Raw genomic sequence first — 17,789 nt, 5'->3', positions numbered from 1 at the left:
GCCGCTCACCCCTCAGCACAGCCCCGCTGCCCGCCGCCTCTCCATAGGGCGCTGCTGCAGAGTCCCCGCGGGTGCCCGAGCGATCCCCCCTCCCCAGACGCCGCCGCCGCCGCTCATGCGTTGTGCCTCCACCTCCTCCTCCTCCTCGCCCGGGGCCGGGTCTTCGAGGAAGCGCGCACACACACACCACCAAAAAAAAAAAAAAAAAAGGCTATGGAGAGAAGTCGACCAAACAAAACGGCTTTGGCTTCCCAGCCCGGGATATCTTCCTCGCCTCTTGCTTCCCTCCGCTCTCGCCAAGTCCGCGGCGGCCCGGCCGGGTGGTACTTACACGCGGCCCCCCTCCATGCGCCCCCAGGCTCGGGGCGCTCGGGGTGGGCAGGGCAGGGCGGGCAGGGCGCTCCCCGCTGCCCTGCGCGGCGGCGGGGGCCGTCAGTGCCGGGCGGGAGCGAGCATCCCTGCGCGCCGCGCCGCGGGGCTCAGCGCCCCCCGCTCCTCCGGGGCATCCGCGGCGCTCGGCCGGGCGCGGAGGCGAAGGCGGGCGGGCGGCGGGGCTCGGCGCGGCGCGGGGCACTGGCAGGGCTCCCCGGCCCGATCTCCATGTACAGCTACATGTTTAGGGCCGCTCGGGTTAATATATGTCGTCAGAGGCGGCGGCCGCCAATGGCTGGCGGCTGGGGCGGGGCCCGCGGGCCTCCGCAATAAAACTTTTTGATGTTCGCCCTGCTAATTGCCGAGCTCCTCTTTTAGGATTGGCTGCCCCTCCGCATCCATAATGTAATTAAAACAAGGGGGGAAAAATTATCATGGAGGCAGAGGTTAATGCAAGTGTTTAACAGATGCCTTACTGTAAAATCTTCGTTATATATAAAAAAAAAGCAACAAACTCATTAAAACTTAAATATCGGATAATCTCAACCCAGGTACAGTATGGATGCGAGGATTTTTCTTGGCAAAAATCTGTGTGAGAGCTTGGTAAGCTCAGTCGTTGCTTTTACAAAGTGCTTTGTGCCGGTCCGGTAGAGGAACACATAAAAACAGCTTCGGAGGGCACTTTATCGATTGCCCGGTTGTGCTAGACATGCCTCATGTAACACTCGGGCTTATACTTTTATTGCCGGTTAATATACACAAAGAGATCACTAGTAACGAGGTTCCGAGAGGAGGGAGACGAAGTCGCTCTGCGTTGTCACCGAGCTTGCCTTTCACGTTAGCGAGGACTGGCTCCGGCTCCGCGGCTGCTGGCGCCCCGACCGAGCAGAGGGCTCGGGGTTTGGCCAGGGACGGTGTTTTCTTCCAGAAAGAATTGCTTTGAGATAATAGCAATAAAACCGACTCTAAACGATTCTCTTCCAGCTTGCCGGCTGCGCGCACGCACCTCGACCAGTGTTCACCCGGTTCAGTTATGCTCCTGAAATCAGTTTCATGCTTGTTTAACTAGGCTGATTGGTAAGTAACCGAATATTTTTTACAGCATGTTCAGAGCTTATTTTCTAGCTTTTACTAACAAATATATAAAAATTTCTCCGCGCTCCTGCTTCTGCAATAAAAAAAGACCAGCATCTGTGGAAAGCAGATTTAGCTATCGAAAGGGAATAGTTAAACGTCGGGTTAACAGGCGGGCCAGGAGGAGAGCAGCCGAGGCTCTTTAGGTGTTTTGCTTTGCTAATCTCGAAGACGTTATGAAATGAAAACGGATATCGAGCTGTAATTCACGGATAACTTGGAGGCGAGGCGAATTGCTGTCATCCTCAGACGGAGCCGAGCGTTCCTAAATAGCTGTGAAATATCAAATACCCACCCTTCCGTGTGCTGGCTGACGGCTGAGCTGATTTGGCGTATATTACAATGCGATCCTACAATATAGGCAGTGTGGAAAACTGTGTCAACAGGAGCTGAGAGGTCATAAATTAAAGAAAGAGAAAGAAAGAGATGGAGCAGCCTGCAAAGGAGGCAGCGGGAACCGCAAGCCCCGCTCCCGCAGGAGCTCCGTGCGCTCTCCGCATCCACAGCACGGGCTGCGGAGACGCCTCTGGGGGGGGGGGGGGAGGGCGGGGGAAAGGACGGCCAAAACGCTGCTCGGGGGGCAGCAGCTCCGCGCCGGCGGCAAGCACACGGGCTGCCCCCGAGGGCCCGGGGAAGGGCTGCCGCCCTCGGCCGAGAGGGCCCGGTGGCTCTCGGGGTGGCTGGGGGCTTTCCCGGGGAGAAGGAGCGGCGGGGAGGCTGCGGGCTCCGCGGCCGAGGCCGGCGGAGGAGGAGCGGCCTCGGTGCGCTGCGCGGGGCCGCGGCGCTGGGGGAACCCCCGGGGCGAAGCTCGAGGGGAGAGCGGGGCTGGGGCCGGCCCCGGGACGTGCCCAGGGGACAGGAGCGCAGGCATACAGGCATCTAAACGTGCGCCCGTATGCGTCTGCGGCCGGGTGTAAACGGAGGATGAAAGTGAAAAGCTAGTCCAGATGTAGGACGTATGTAAATACGCGGACATCCGTACGTACGCACACATGCTGGCACTTAAAAAGACCGATAAATATCTCTGTGTCGATCTGCGCGCACACATGTTGTATCACCCCGAGGAAATAACGAATCGCCGGCGCAGATCTTGAAATTGCAGGGAGGCCGTGGGCACGTCGTGCCGCAGAGCCCCGTGTCCCAGCCTCTCGGGGTACCAGGTCTGCAGTGAGCAGCCTGCAAACCCACCGAGTTTCTACAGCGGTTCTCCGGCTTTGTTTTACTGCGGTGTTTTCCCTCATGTGGAGAAGAAGCGGGCATTGTCAAGGCCGGAAAGGTATATTGGCTTGCAAATAGGGTCGTGTTTCTTTGCACTCCTTATTTGTGTAGGAGCTTTCCAAAATACTGAGGGCTGGATTGTAACTGTGACAGTTTCCGTGGCAAGCCAAGCTACGGTGACTTCGATAACATCTCCTGCGATGAAGGAAACGGAAAACATCAGGCAGAGAAAAAGTAATAAAAGATACAGGAGATATCGATCGGAACACCAGTCTCCAAAGCTAGCATCGTTATTGCTTAATTGGCTTTGGAGAAAGAGGGTCTCTAGATAAAGCACCCAGCATGATCTTACATATAATTTTCCCTCCTATCCCCCAGCGGTTGTTTATGCATTTTATAAAGTGAGTTTTAGAGCAAATGCAGCTCTTGTGTACTCCCTCAGCTTTTAACTACCCAGGTTGCCCGATCAGGGGTAATAGCCTTGTCTGTTTGATCAACGCGTTTGAAACCGCTGCAGCCCGAAGTAACTTTCCCAAGACGAGGCTTAGAAGAGTCCTCTAAAAAGCCCGAGCGTTTTGCCTATCTCCCGTTTATTGATTTGATTAGATTTATTTTTTTCGCTCACAAATCATTCGCTTAGAAAAGGGGAGAAAAAAAGAAAAAGAAAAAAAAAAAAAGAAGCTCTCGCCTTATGTCACTTATTTCCCTGCCAAAATGGTTGCACGTTAGACGGGGATTTATCTGGGCTATGCTGCCAGACAGGACTCTTCTAGCCCGCCGTAATTAAGAAATTTTGGTGGCGACTGTGCCGAGGCTGGTCCCCCCCCAACTCCCTTCCTCCACCATACCCCCCCCGGCTCTTTATTTATTTATATTTATGTATTTATTTATTTATTTATTTACTTCTTCCAGGGGGGTGCCTCATGCTCCTGCCCCGCGGCTGACACCTCCATAGCCCGGCAGCCGCGGCGGAGCGGAGCCGGAGCTGCCCCCGGTCGCTGCGGTCCCGGCAGCGGGGAGCCCCCGGGGCCCGGGGGCCGAGGAGAGCGGGGTCGAAGCGGGCAGGGAGCCGGGGCCGCTTATCGTCAGGTCGCTTCGCTCCTCCCGGCCAAGCGTACGTAGGGAGGAATTTGGGGATAAGAAAACAATAAAGCCCTGCTCCCACCCCCGCCCCGTCCCAGCCCGGTCTTGCGTGAATTAAGCTAAATTGCGAATTAAGTTAATTTCTCACAGTCGGACGAAACCTTATGGAAACGGGGAAGAGGTGCCGGAGCTGGGTGGTCGGAAGCGCACATCTGCTCCGGGCTTTCGGGCGGGAGAGTCGCAGGCACGCCGGGCCGGGTGCTTTCATCAACAGCCCAGGGGCGTAAAAGCGCCTGGCGGGGGCGGCGAGCGCCTTGGCTCGCTCCCCTTCTGCCCCTTCTTCCCCAGGGGTGCCCGACACCGACGGGGCGATTTCGGGGGCACGATGCTGGCCAGGGCAAGGCCGCCCGGGGAGTCCCCGGGGCCCGTCCCCTCTTGTCCCCGCTCCGGGAGGTAGCGCCCGGCTCCTCCCTTCTCCTCGGCGGTGCCTTTCAGCCCGGCAGCATCCCCCCCCGGCACCCCAAGGACACCCCCAGGCCCTGCTCTCCTGCCCTCTCCTGTGTTTCTGCCTACCACATCGCTCAGCCTCCCGGCGCAGGGCTTGAAATAGCGTTTGAATTTATAGAGTGCATGATGTCATTGACCTGCGAGCCAATGTGCAGGAGAGGGGGATGCTTCTCGGATGAATTTGGGGACTCCGAGGTACCCCCTGGCCCAGGGATGCGGCACTTTCTTTCCACGGGCCACCGCTTTGGAGTTCGCAGAAGAGGCAAACCCGCTAGGAAGGGTATTTTTTTTTTTTTTTAAAGAGGCACCGGAGAAATATCATTTGAAGGTCAACCTGTCAGCGTGGGTTAATGAAAAGGACTTGTGCCTAATGGGCCTACTTATACTCTCAGTTACGCTCACGCAAACTTGATTCCAACGTCTAGGGCAGAGGGCAGAATTGGGCCCACCAGGCCCGAATTAATTGCTGCCATTGGAGGTGGAGGAACCCTGGTTTACGTTACTATTATCGGGAATGAACGCCCACATATTTCAGGCATGATAATCTCACAGCCGTTGTGTATACAAAAATAAATAAATAAATAAATAAAAGAGCAGGCACGAGAAAAACCCAAGACACTGACCATTTTGTGAGTCGCAGTGATTGGCGGTAAGCGCGGGACCGTACGCGTTTTACCCCTGCATGTGTAAGCAATTATTCGAGGATTGCTTATATTTGTGACCGAGGATCCAGAGTTGCATTTCGACCGTGGAAAGGAATCGCAGAAAGAAAAGAAAAACACAACGAACTCAACCCGAGACCCCTTCTTCTTCGGAAGAATGATATAGACCTGCTCAGATCCCGCAGTGAACGAGCAGTGTCTCCATTTGGTGGGTTGGCCATCTCCTCAATCCACGCATGTATAACCACGCACACGTGTGTCTGAGGACACGCACATATTTTTTCCGTGTCATGCTCTTTGCATTCCTGGGAAAGAGCATCTCGAAGCTGCTCTTGAGCTCGGCGCTGGTGAACTAGCTCGCGAGTGTCATTGCTTTTATTAATGAATATTTTTCCTCCAGCATCTGAAATTCTCGCTTTGGAGGAAGCGTTGGAGGTTAGGCTGGCATCGTTTGGGGTTTAGGCTGACAAAACTCAACACTCCTGTTGTCGTTATTCATGGAAAGAGCCCATTTAACAAGGCTGGGCTTTAAGCGGTGTTCACAGATCAAAGGCAACCTAGCCTGGCTTAAAAAGATCCCTCCGGAGCGCGGACAATTAGGGGCAATTTCGCCCCAAAATGTCGGTGTCGTCCTCCCGGTGCCCCCGCGCCGTGTACCTGCTGCAGCACCCCTTGTCCGGCCCGCCCGGCTGGGATGGCCTTTAAAACTAAGCAGCTGACTGCTGCAAAAGTCGGCTGCACACTTGTTGGAGGCATCAGCCTGTGTAGCTGCCTGAACCGCAATTCCTCTACGAGTATCTCGGTGTAATTGATCTGGCTGAGTGAGGTCTTTTTGGTAATTTGGATACACCGAGTCTCCAGTTAATGACATATAATCAGCCTTTAGGTCACTTGGTCATTCTCTTATTACAAACCCCTCCTGCTCTCTCTGATCTCCTTTCAAACTAAATTTCACACAAACAAATAAAGTAAGACAGGGACAAGTCCTTAAAATACAAGAGAGAAATATTGGAGAATTGCTCGTGGGGAACTATAAACATTTTAAAAAGAAAAACCCAAAAGATAGGAAAGAACATCTTATCGAGAAAGAGAGCATTGTGTACAAAACACGGAGGGAAAAACGGTCTGGCTTCTGTTAAAAATGACATAAAATTAAAATAAAAATAATTACAAACAGAAATGGCATAACATAAATAGAAGGCAGGAGACTTTACTGGAAACGCGCGGCCGTCCTGTGTAATACGTTCCTGCAGATGACACAGCCGAGCCGTGCATATGCAAAACGCTTCTTTGCTTCCCCTTCGCCGGCACACACACACACACCAAAAAAAAAAAGCCTTCTTTGGGAAAGTAGCTAAAGAAGCAGAGAAATACAGAACCGAGTGTCATTTACCTCCTCAAACCTGCAGGGAAACGGAGCCGTAGCCAAAACGTTGGGTGTAAATGCGACAACAACAAAAAACTATTTTACATCCCCGCGCAGAACATATTTTACAAAGTCAACACGTTGTTTTTCTGCTTTTCATTTCTCTTCCCTCTAGGAAGAGACAATGCCCCCTTTTTATTAGGTATTCCTTAAAGGACCATTTTGATCTCGGTCCAGGTATGTATCTATACATTTAACAGAAGTGCCGAGGGTGCAGCGTGATGCCGAGGTGGCCGGGGAGGCGGAGGAGCAGCCGTGCCTTGGGTAGCATGTGAGGGCCCCGCAGGCTGCAGGCAGGGCAGCTCCGAAGCCATCCTTTTTTTTTTTTTTTTTTTTTTTTTTCGGCACTCGAGTTGATTTATAAAACCAGGAGCCGGCCGGGAGATTTCAATGTCGCTCAAGTGTTAGCACTCGAAGAAGAAACCTGAAAGAGGGCTGAAATCCGTGCTCCCTCCCGGGCATTAGCACCTTTCAAAATATTATCAACATGCCTTTTACCAAGGATCTCATTTGTATTTAGTAGGGGATTCAGACAGGCGCTAATTGAGCATGGAAGTGTATGGGAGGGCATTAGTGCCGGGGCAGGCTCACACGGCGAGGGAAAAGGGAGCAATGAATGCATGGAGAAGAGTGTCACAAGGCCCCGGCGCGGGGAATATTAATGTGACAAATCTCGTTACTTGCTCACTACGTTCTCAGCCGTCTCAGCCTTTCTCAGGGCCCCTGCTTCTCCTGAAGCACCAGCCCGCAGCCGCGCCACGACCCGGCCTGGCAAACCGGGGGCGGCCGGCAGGCACAGCCCCGACGGCGCGGTCCTGCCGGGGCGCACCCTGGGGGGGCAGGGGCGGGGGGTCCCCGGCCGCCCCCGCCGGCAGGGGCCGGGGATGCTCAGCCCTGCCCCGGCCCTGCCCCAAGCCGCCCCCAAGAGCCTGCCGGGGGTCGCGATGCGAAAGGCCGAGGGGGTCCGAGGGGGGGCTTTAGGGGTGGGGAGCCCCGGAGGCGCCCCCAGGGAGGGCAGGGGGCGATGGGGCGGTCGGAGAAGCCCAGCCGGGCTGGGGGTGGCTGGAAAGGGTTAAGCTCCCCCCCCCCCCCCCCCCGAGCCCCCTGAATGCCACTGCTTTCCTCTAGAGGTCTCATTAGGGAAACCCTAACTGCTATTTTCAACATTTCCTCAATCAAGCGCCTTTAAATAGAGCTCCACAAACAAATTGGCGGCAAAACGCGCAGATCTTGTCACGGGCGAGGCCGACCCAATATTTCACCCTTGTTTGCTTTGTAATTACGGGCCGGCTTGCGGCTACCTGCCCGCTGGAGCCAGCTCCCCTCGCCCGCTCCCCGCACGGCCCCGCGGGCACTTGGCAGGGGGGCTTAGGGGCGGGTGTGTTAAAAATCCTAGAGCAGAACCGGCCAGTCCCAAACGCTGCCCGAGCTTCGTGCGACGCCCTGAGCATCCCAGCGCATGGGGTGCCCCCGCACCCCCGTGTCCCCCGGCCAGGGGCAGGGGGCAGGCTGTCCCCGCAGCCGGCTCCTCAAGCGGCTCCCTCTGCTTTGCGGGATTCTCTCCCCCTCTCCCCGTTAAACCGCCCTTATGATTTGTTAGATTTTTCCACAGCTGCTTGCTCTTGTTTGACTGGTGTACCAAGCCGCTTTAAAGCTGCTGCAGGAAGAATAAAAGTTAAAACCGCTTGGACGGTTTCCTACAGACTCGGGGGCACTTGGGTCCCCGCATTACAAGCCTTGGGCACAAACTCCGGCTCCCTAAGCCTCGCTGCTGCAGCTCGGGGCAGCCGCCCGCTCGCTGGTGTCAACAAAAATAGGAGCTAATTCAATTACCTCTGAAACCCGGCGTGCAGCAGAGGGAAACTTGGGCGCTTACGAACTAAGCTGCTATATTTGCTTTGCTATAAACCGACGAGAATATTTTATGGTGGAGGGGAACGGTACAACACAAAATGGAAATATGACAATAAATCTCTTTTTATGGATCCTCTCTAGCAGCAAAAACACGAGGATTCAACGGGTTTACCACTCAGCTGTTTTACAGGTATATCCGAAGACGCCTGCAGAGAAAAAAACGCCCCGTATCCCCCCCGGCCGCCGAGACGGGGACACCCGCCCCTACCCCACCCCCCCCCGTCCAGCGACAAAACTCCCCGGGACTCGCACGGGAGCGGCACTGGCACAAGAGCTCCCGTCTGACCGCTGCAGGGGCATGTTCTGGTTGTTTATGGTGCCACTGGCAGTGCCCTCCCATGGTTTACTGATATGCAAAACCTGAAGCCAGAATTAATGCTCCACCATCCAGCTGAACGCGTAAGGCTGTTATTTTCTTTCCAGTTCCTCCCAAAATATTAACGATTGAGATCATTTATCCACTCGTGGAGCTGAAACACAGCTTTGGTTTCACAGGGCCAGGTTTATAGAGAGATTCACATGCTAAAATAAAGATAGATACTTCAGGGGGAGGATTTCAAAGTGGCAAGGGGTCTAATGCTCCTTGAAGTATGTACAGGTTCAGAATATAAATCCCTTTGATGATTTAAGCCCTGGATATGTTTGGAAACCAAAATACGCAGCTCTCTGCATCTCAGTACCTCTAAAAATCTGCCTTACAGAGAATATAGTTTTTAAGGGTCGTGTTCCACTGGAAAAAGCCATTTATACGTCCTAAAACTGTTTTGTTCAGTACTAGCAAGTTTGCTCCTCAGGTGCTAGGAATATTTTGCTGTCTAACTTCGTGCCTTGTTTTAGTTCTTTCTTATAATCAAGTCCTAATTTGGCTTAACTCTGATCACCCAAATCCTACTTTAGGTCACCAAGAGAGCAAGGAATAGCATCTAGGTCCAGTGGTTTGCTGCTGGGCTTCTGTGATTCAGAAGTGCAGCACTTGAGTAAAATTACTTCACGTGTAGTCTCACAGTCCAGCTATTTCCCCTTCTCAGCACACACACATGCAGGCAGCATGGCTCCCTAAGTGACCAGTCACTGGGAACTCCAGCAGCTATGGAAGCAGAAAGCAGAGGTAGCAGATGCAGTTAAATGTATTCTTTCAAAAGTAAGTCATTTCAGTTTAAAAAGTTCTTATATGCTGCTAAATGGAAATCTTATTACTATTTTCATTTTTTTTAATGGATTAGACTTGATTTCAGAACCCTGTTTTTTTTTTTTTTTTTTAAGAAAGCTGTAGAAGGATCTGCAGATCAGATATGCCAATCCTAGCCATGCAGTGAACAACACCTACAGAATATATCCATGGAAAAAAGAAAGACCACAAATACTGACAGACACAGTCGTTATCAGCACAAGTATTCCTGCTTAAGGCAATAGCATTGTTTAGGAAAGTGGCACACATTTGCATGAATTTAAGTTTTGCAAGTGTGTACTGTTAAAAGCAATAATTTATATGTACTTGAGCTGGCTCTAATACCATGAGCAGTCTTGCACAGAAAAGCAGAGCACAACACAGATTATTTTTACTCAGTTTCTCACTGAGAAACTAGCCTGGGCTGAGGTCTGTGCTACTGCACTAAAGCAAGCACGGTTTTATAGCCACTTCAAGGAGCTCTATGCTAGACTGCAGTCTGCAGTATAGACGGAGCAGTGGGAAAAATGAGCCCTGGATATACATACATCTTTACTTAGCTGGAAGCCAGGGGCTATGCCCTGCATACTCTGGAGCCTGTGAAGGGCTTCCCCCAGTTCCATTGGTGTACAGTTCCTAAAGATATGTCCTAACTTGTAAAAACAGAACATGCCCATTTCGTATGATATGTGCATGCGCACATCTGGGCTGCATGTGTGGAAAAGTAAAGGCACACACCGCAAACAATTTTACATGTGCAATTTTCAAAGTAGGGGTCTATGGGTCTATAATGTGGCATATCTACAGTGCATAAAATGATATTCTTCTGCACAGGAGGGCATTTTTAAGTGACTTTCAAAGAAAAAAAAAATGCAGCATTATTCTTAGTAGCTGAGGTAGCAGCAGTTTATTTCTCCCGGTGGCTCCTGAATCTTTCTGCAAACCCACCACGATGGAGTGTTAGTCCTAAACAGCAACATGCACACAGCGATCAGAATATTTCAGATATTCATTTCTACAGGCTGATGTTATTAAAATCAAAAACATCTGCTTTGAGGAATGCAGATTTTCTGGATGTAAATGCTTCTCTACTCCCACAGTAAATTCAGCTACTCGTGAAACAAAATGTGATTCTAAACAGTCATTGCATTGTTTTACACAGTAGCGAATGGAACAACGGTGCCCTTAATGTTTTTGTTGTTCAAACAACAGGAATTGGATAAAGGCTTTCAGCTGGGAACACTTTCCTAATACCCTTGTAGGTAATGGGATTCCTATTGTGTGCTGCTCTGTGACCATTAGGCCATGCGTACTGGGCAGAGGTTCACCCTCATATCACCAAGACAGCTCCCAAAGAGACTAGCTTGTGCCTGGGATAGGCTTTTAAATCTTTGTCTGTTATCAGCTCAGCAATGCAGCTTTGCGACCAGGGAGAGTGGTGAACAGAGCCCCAGCTGCCTCTTTCAAATGGTATCATCTAATCCTGATTAGAGGCACCGTGGGCTAGAAACTCTTCTGCAAAGCCAGAGGAGAAAACCTCCTCCTTTTTGTGTTCCCCTTAAAATTGTTTCAGAAAAAAAAACTTGCTAACTTATGTTAGATTCTCTTGTATAAGCTAAACTGTATGTATCTGTTTAAGTACAAGTAATTACATTTATTGACTACCACATAACACGTTGATTGCTGTGCTAATGACATAACTGTGCTTCTACCCTCTAGACTAATGATAAATGCAGTCTGTATGAAACGTGGAGTTGCACTGAACCCTGTGGTACATCTGCAAGAGATTTTATTGCTCTTGCCTGTTGGTCTATGTCTAAAAATATATATCGATGTATAAATGTTGCAAATGTTGCATCCACCCTCCTGATAAAGGAATAATAATAATAAAAAACAGGAAGATAATCCCTGGGAGGACACTGCCCTAATCTATATTGAGGTGGTGCATGATTAAGAAAGCATAATATGCCATAGGAGTGTGTACGGTGCTACCCAGCAGTTAATAATGGAAGTTAAATTTCTTTTCTCCCTCTGACTCCTCATAAATCTGCCACAGGTTAAATTCTGGGGTTTCAGAAATGGTGTATAAATGGTAAATTAGATGAAAGATGGTATTAGTGTAAGTGAAAAACCTTGATGCTTATCCACCTTCTAGAAAAGATCAGGTATAATATGCTCAAATACTTTTCTGTATGGGGAAGGATTGCTTCCTTCTTTAGACTATAGGTAAGAGTCTGGAGACAGGTTATCTTCCAGTAGGCTGGAACACCCCCAGGCTTGACTGGCACAGGCCTTTTCAATGATTGTTTTACTTCTTTCTGACAATTTTTTCTACAATAACCTCTACCCTTCATGTGCCAGGACAAAGTGGGAATCACCAGAGGAAGCCTAACAGCAAATGGTAAAGAAAGACCCCCATACACTTTTCTGTTTTCTCATAAAATCAATAACATCTCCAATTAAATGATGACTGTAATTATATGTTGCATATCTCCAAGATCACAGGAACCATAATTGCTTATTTTTGGAAGTGCTCAAATGAGTAATATAATATGAAACTGCACGGTAGGTTTTTTTTTTTTAAAACCTAAAATTCTATGAAATCCAGCAATTATGATCTAATGATTTAAATATTAGTCCAGAATTATGTCACTATTTTGAAATAATAATTTTAAATAAGTTTCTTTCTTTCCTGACTCTTTCAGAATTTCCAGTGTTTCTATACCAGACATTGGAAAAAAGCTAACTGTCATTTCCTCCCCCACCCTCTTCCATTAAAAACATTGGGGAATTTTCAGTGCACCCCAGTCTTTAGCCTGGACTCCAACCATTTTAAATACTGATTGCTACTACACATTCCCATGGTTGCTGTCAACCGAAAATCTGCTATCTGTAGGATGGATGCTATGAGGTTATAAGTAAGATCAAAACAGGACTTTAAATTCTAACATTGTTTATGTCTTATATTTTGATTATAGGAGTTAAAAAATGTTTTATAAGTTGATTAACACACACATATGCATGCACATATGAGAATTTGCAAAAAAAAAGTAGAACCCCACAGGATTTAGTCGTTTCCTTTCAGTATTTACATAACCCCCTTAGTCAGTGTTCTAGTTCAAAAGAGACATTAGGATCTGGCAAAATTAGTAATATTTGAGAACTATCTAGTTTTTGAAAAAGGTCTGATACTGCTCTCTTTGGCATCCACATGAATGATGGTCTCTGTGGAGGCAGGTGTCTTCATCTCAGCTGGCCCCATGAAGTTTCACTATGTAACATTTGCACAGTGTTGTAGACGTTGGTCACTGTGGGAATGTCAAGTATGGGAATGTACAGCCTTTAAAATCGGGGATTAAAATAATGAGAAAAAAGAAAATAAAATCCATTCTTTATGTCTGACATGAAGGAAATGTTTAAAGACGGAAAAGAGCTGATTATCAGACAAGTCTGTATTTCCTATGGTTATAGCCATGAAACACTTGCTGCTTTTCTAATATGGAGTAAGGCGTGTTGCCAGTGAACCCTAGGTTAGATATTTACTCTGGGGGCAGGCAAGCCAAATTTTGTTTCTTTAATATATGAAGAAGAGAACAATAGTTGCCAGGCAGAACTCCACTGTTGAAGTCTAGGGGTAGATCTGAAGCGGCTCATGAACACAAAGATTCATTGCTATCCAGGGGATGCTTCCTTGGAGGAGAGATTAAAAAATAAAATTAAAAAAAAAACACCACAAACTAGGAAAGTTTTTTATTTTTATTTTTATTTTTATTTTTCCAGTGACTTAAAAATACTGCAATTAAAACTATTATTAAACTAGGTTAAATGAAGAGGAAATTTACTTTCAAGTTTTAAAGCCAAGAATGTTCTTTGTGCCTCTATCCATTTCTGTGCTCCACGTACCCTGTGCTGTTTACACAAGGATTATCTTGTTTATTTTACAGTTATTATGCTTCATAGAAACTAATCAAGAGAATATTTCTTTTTTTTATGACAAAACATGGATGTTGAACTGCTCAAGTTGCTTTTACACAACATTCTTGGGTTAGCGATAGTGTGATATTTAATAAAGTGTTTATAAAGGCAGATATAATAGTTTATCAGATCTCAGGCAGTCATAATAACAAAACTGCCCTTAGCCTGAGTGCTATGTACTGTACTTTGTAATTTACAACACAGCACTTTCTAAATTACTTCATAAACTAAGAAAGTTGCCTACCAAAGAATCAATCTTATAGGAACTAAGAAACCTTTTCCTAAATATTTTTTCTGTTACTTAGTCTCCATACAAATCATTATTAATAGCTTGGGCTCAAGCAGAAACTGCACTCCCTTGTAACATGCAACATGTGCATGCTGTAAGATATTTTCATAGTGTCTAATCTATTTAAATTTCCAGTGGAAGAGACTTTTCAGCTTGAAATTCTACATGTCTAGAATGTTCTCCTGCACAATCAACGGGATAAAGTGAAGAGAAAAGACCAGAAAGAAAGGCTGAAGACCTTACAGTGAGAATCTAGTGGAACAATTCAAGTGGGAGTTAATAGTTTATGAGACCATGAATAGAGAATGGAGCCTTTCATTTCTGTGTTGCTAGTCCAAGTCCCTACCAATTTATCTGAAGTCTGTTTGGTGGATTCACTGCCGCAGCATGTCAAACTAAGCCTCTACCACCGAGTCCAGCCTTCATCTCTGCTTAAGGACTTGCCCTGAGAAATTCTGCCAGTGAACAAAAGGAGACCCAGGTATGCAGGCCAAGCTAACACTAGCCTCCACCCATCCGTCCACAGATTTTATGGTCCTCTTATTCCCCATGCAGAATCTGTCTGCTATTGCATGAAAAGAAAAGAAAGGATAGCCATTTAGAAGTGGAAAACTGTTATTTGTTACTCAAGACCAATTTTTGATCTGGAAATAATCAACTACTTCCTTGATATATCGTTTAACATTTACTTAGTCATCATACTAGGAGCAACTTCTGCAGTTATTCATGGCATACATCTGTAGATACAAAACATATCCTTATGGTCACTGTGAAATTATCATCCAATTAAACTTTAAAATTCTATATAGCAGAGGAAGAAAAGTACCAAAACAGGTGTTTACATTGCTCATCTTCATGTTTTTAGGTGGCATAAAAAAAAAAACAAAAATTCACAATTCTCTGTAAGCAAGTATATCTTCTACATGGGAAAGACTTCTCCTAGTGTTTCTAAAAAGCAGTCTAACTGCAAAAAATTCCAGTCATTCTTTGTGGAAAGGACTGTGGATTTGCATTCTTGATCAGGCTTTGATCTGAGAGAAGCAAAAAGATTGCTGAAGCGTTCTCTTAGAGAAAAAGATCAACTGATGGTGGTGCAAGGAGCAAGAGTTTACCTTCAGAATATCCAAGAATTTCTTGCCAGATTGCAAGAAGTCTAGCAAAGATGAGTAACTTGTGTCCTTGTTGCTAGTTTTAAAGGATATTTAGGGAAGTCGAAAGTGATTATCTGATATCAGAAAAAAAAAAAAAGCAGTATAGAAGGAACTAGTTTTGTGGTTGAAAGTGATATAGGTAGATAAACAATTTTCACAGTAATACATGCTTTTAAATGGTTTTGTTGGAGACCATCAAATACACCTGATCTACTTTTTTTTTTTTTTCTTTTCCTAACATATGTTAAAAAAAGGAATCTATCAGGATGGTGTCAGCTACCTGGGTTCTTGCAGCATTTCCATTGATTCATGCCCTATTTTCAGCAGTAGGTAGGCTGAAGGATAAGAAACAACACTTTACATGACTTTGAGGGATTGGCTTTAAAATTCTAAGCAGATGAGCAGGTATTTTTCCTATCCTCAGTGGAAATATATACAGCTGAAGAACTGCAGTCTTGGAATATGCTCATAGATCATGTCTTCTAAGCAGACTTGTTCTTCAAGAACAATATTGATATTACCCTGTTCCATAACTAGTGTTGATAGTGCAATAGAATGATTATTCCAGAATGAAGACATTTCTAATGGAGAATACCTGTGATAACCAAAAACCTTCTGCTGTAGATAGAGAATGTATGGGACCCTGATGAATTTAAAGAACCAAAACTGCCTTTGCCTTAGCTCTCTCAAGCACTGTGAGTTCTTGTCTACCAGCTGGTGAGAAGATGTAGGCAACAGATAAATTTTTCCTGATGGGGTGGTTTATGAAGAAAACTGCAGAGGACTGGGTAGCAACTTTGAAGTTTTGTATGAAGATTTATCATGGTATGCCATTTCCTTTAAGAACTGAAGGGATGGAGAAGTAGAGCAAGTTGTGAGAGAGAGCATCACACGAATGGATACTATAACAGTAGAGAAGAGGGTTACATTTGGAACTGACCAGAGTGTAATGATTTAGAAAGTAAAGGAATATGAAAAATATATAAAATATATAGAAGAGAGATTTTAAGAATGTTGAGGAAAAACAAACTTATATTGAAATAGTAATCTAAAAAGAGCAGGAAAAAGGGATGCACTCGGTAGTGGGGGTGACATTACAGACTTTGAATAGAGAGTCCGAGAAAGAAGCTAAATCAAAAACTGGATTGGAAGATAAGAATAGAGAGGGAAAAGGTCAGAGAAAGAAAAGCAGACTAAAGAAAGGAGAGGTAAAAATATTATAGGGAAAGGGCAAAAGGATGAAAAGATCTGACGCATGAGAGGAAGGCATAGTGTGAAAACTGGAAGAAGTACGGGAAAGTGATTGAAATAGCTGAAAGACTCCTGACACAGTAAGTGCCCAGTGTAAGTGCAGTGCAAGCCTGCTTATGTCTGTGCATGCCACAGAGCACTGAGATGCTGTTCTATGTATTCTGTACAATTGCATGTGTTCCAGCTGAGCAGCAGACACTTTACAATATTTCCTATTCAAAGTCTGACTGGCCCTTCCTGTAAGTTAAGTCAGTTCTATGGCTGCATGAATGTAGTCACCTACAACTCTTTGTGTACACTAAAGAACATTCCCAACTTGAGAACCACACACAGACTTCTGTTTTTTGATCACACCCTGAAACTGGGAGCCGTGATGAAGTCACAAGGTCACCACCGTTACTCCTTTCATGATCCCCCTCTTCAGTCACAGTGGTTCAACTCCCTAGTCCTTGGATCAACGAGAATCACTGCTGCTGATGGTGGCTCAGAGGGTTCCCAAGGCTACAAAAACAAGTGCTCATTTAAGATGTCTTCCTACTGAAGACCTTCAGAGAAAAAGTTGTCATAAAAATCAGAATGACACTCCCTAAAAACTTGTCAGTACCTCACAAACTAATATGGTTAATCTGAAAGCTTAGGCATTTTGTTATATCCTTAATCTAAACACCCACCAAAGTCAGTAGGAGGCAGAATGCATTTGAGAACAGAATCTGGCCCCAAGGTAGCTCACTTCTTTTGGTCTCTTCTGAAGATTTTGTAAAAAGGTTGCAGAATTACATTGTACTTGCAAGAATATTTGTCAAGAGCATACATGTAATGCAAAATTCATAGCACTATGATAAAATTGGGGATGATGTTTCTGAAATATGTTGTTTAATAATAAAAATAAAATAAAATAAAATATAAAATAAAATATAAAATAAAATAAGAAAACATTTTAATAATGGTCTTGTTTTTTCCTTGACACTTTCATGTAGCTGTAACTGTGTGTAACATCTAACTTCGTTTGTGGCTGCCTCATCTTGGTGGACAGTGGTTCTGCCTTTTTTATAAACATCTTTTCCATCTTCCTTATGAAGTAAAACAATACCACATAGATGAGCAGGAAGATGTGGGTATGTGAGGAACGTTAAGCAGTAGCAGGTCTCCCCACCAAACAGCCATATCGCTTAGGTGCCCTCCACCATCTTTGCCAGTTTACTGTGGAGTGGTGCAATGTCTCATCAGGATGTTCAACAGCTGGACACTGCATGTAAAAACAGCAACCATAGCTCTGGAAGAGGCAGTCTGGCAGGCAAACCCAAGCCTTCACCTGGCATGCTAACTTCTGTAACCATGAGAAGGTTAGTCTGTGGGAAAGACAGAACTTTTCTGATGTGTACTAAGGAGTATAGGGTGACATCCCATCAGAAGAAAGTGAATCAGCTATCAGAAAAGAGAACTCACAAACTCCACATGGGAAGCTCTCTTCTTGTTTTTCTCCATCAGATCTAACCTAATACTCAATGCTGCATGCTACTGCACGTGGTGCTGAGGGCTGCGTGACTTTGTGAAGAGCAGAGCAGGCTGGAAAGCAGAGCATTTCTGAGACCATCCCTCTCACTCAGCCTGTGCTGATAATCTTGGCTAAGAAATCAAA

At 46.4% G+C, this 17,789-nt stretch overlaps 1 protein-coding gene and 1 long non-coding RNA gene across 3 annotated transcripts in view; one reads left to right on the top strand and one right to left on the bottom strand.

Moving 5' to 3' along the window:
* Positions 1-17,789, bottom strand: part of LOC310898162 (uncharacterized protein) — an 81,676-nt gene that overhangs the window by 18,446 nt on the left and 45,441 nt on the right. The gene's annotated exons all lie outside the window — the stretch shown is intronic.
* LOC310898163 lies at positions 11-17,088 on the top strand. Its single transcript, XR_014583024.1, has 2 exons — positions 11-923; positions 1,357-17,088. It is a non-coding gene; the product is annotated as an uncharacterized lncRNA (long non-coding RNA).

The sequence above is a fragment of the Anser anser genome, assembly GCF_964211835.1.
Source record: "Anser anser genome assembly, chromosome: 4".
Classification (NCBI taxonomy): Eukaryota; Metazoa; Chordata; class Aves; order Anseriformes; family Anatidae; genus Anser; species Anser anser.
Note: the sequence above shows the minus strand (reverse complement) of the source record. Positions and strands in the feature narration are given on the sequence as shown.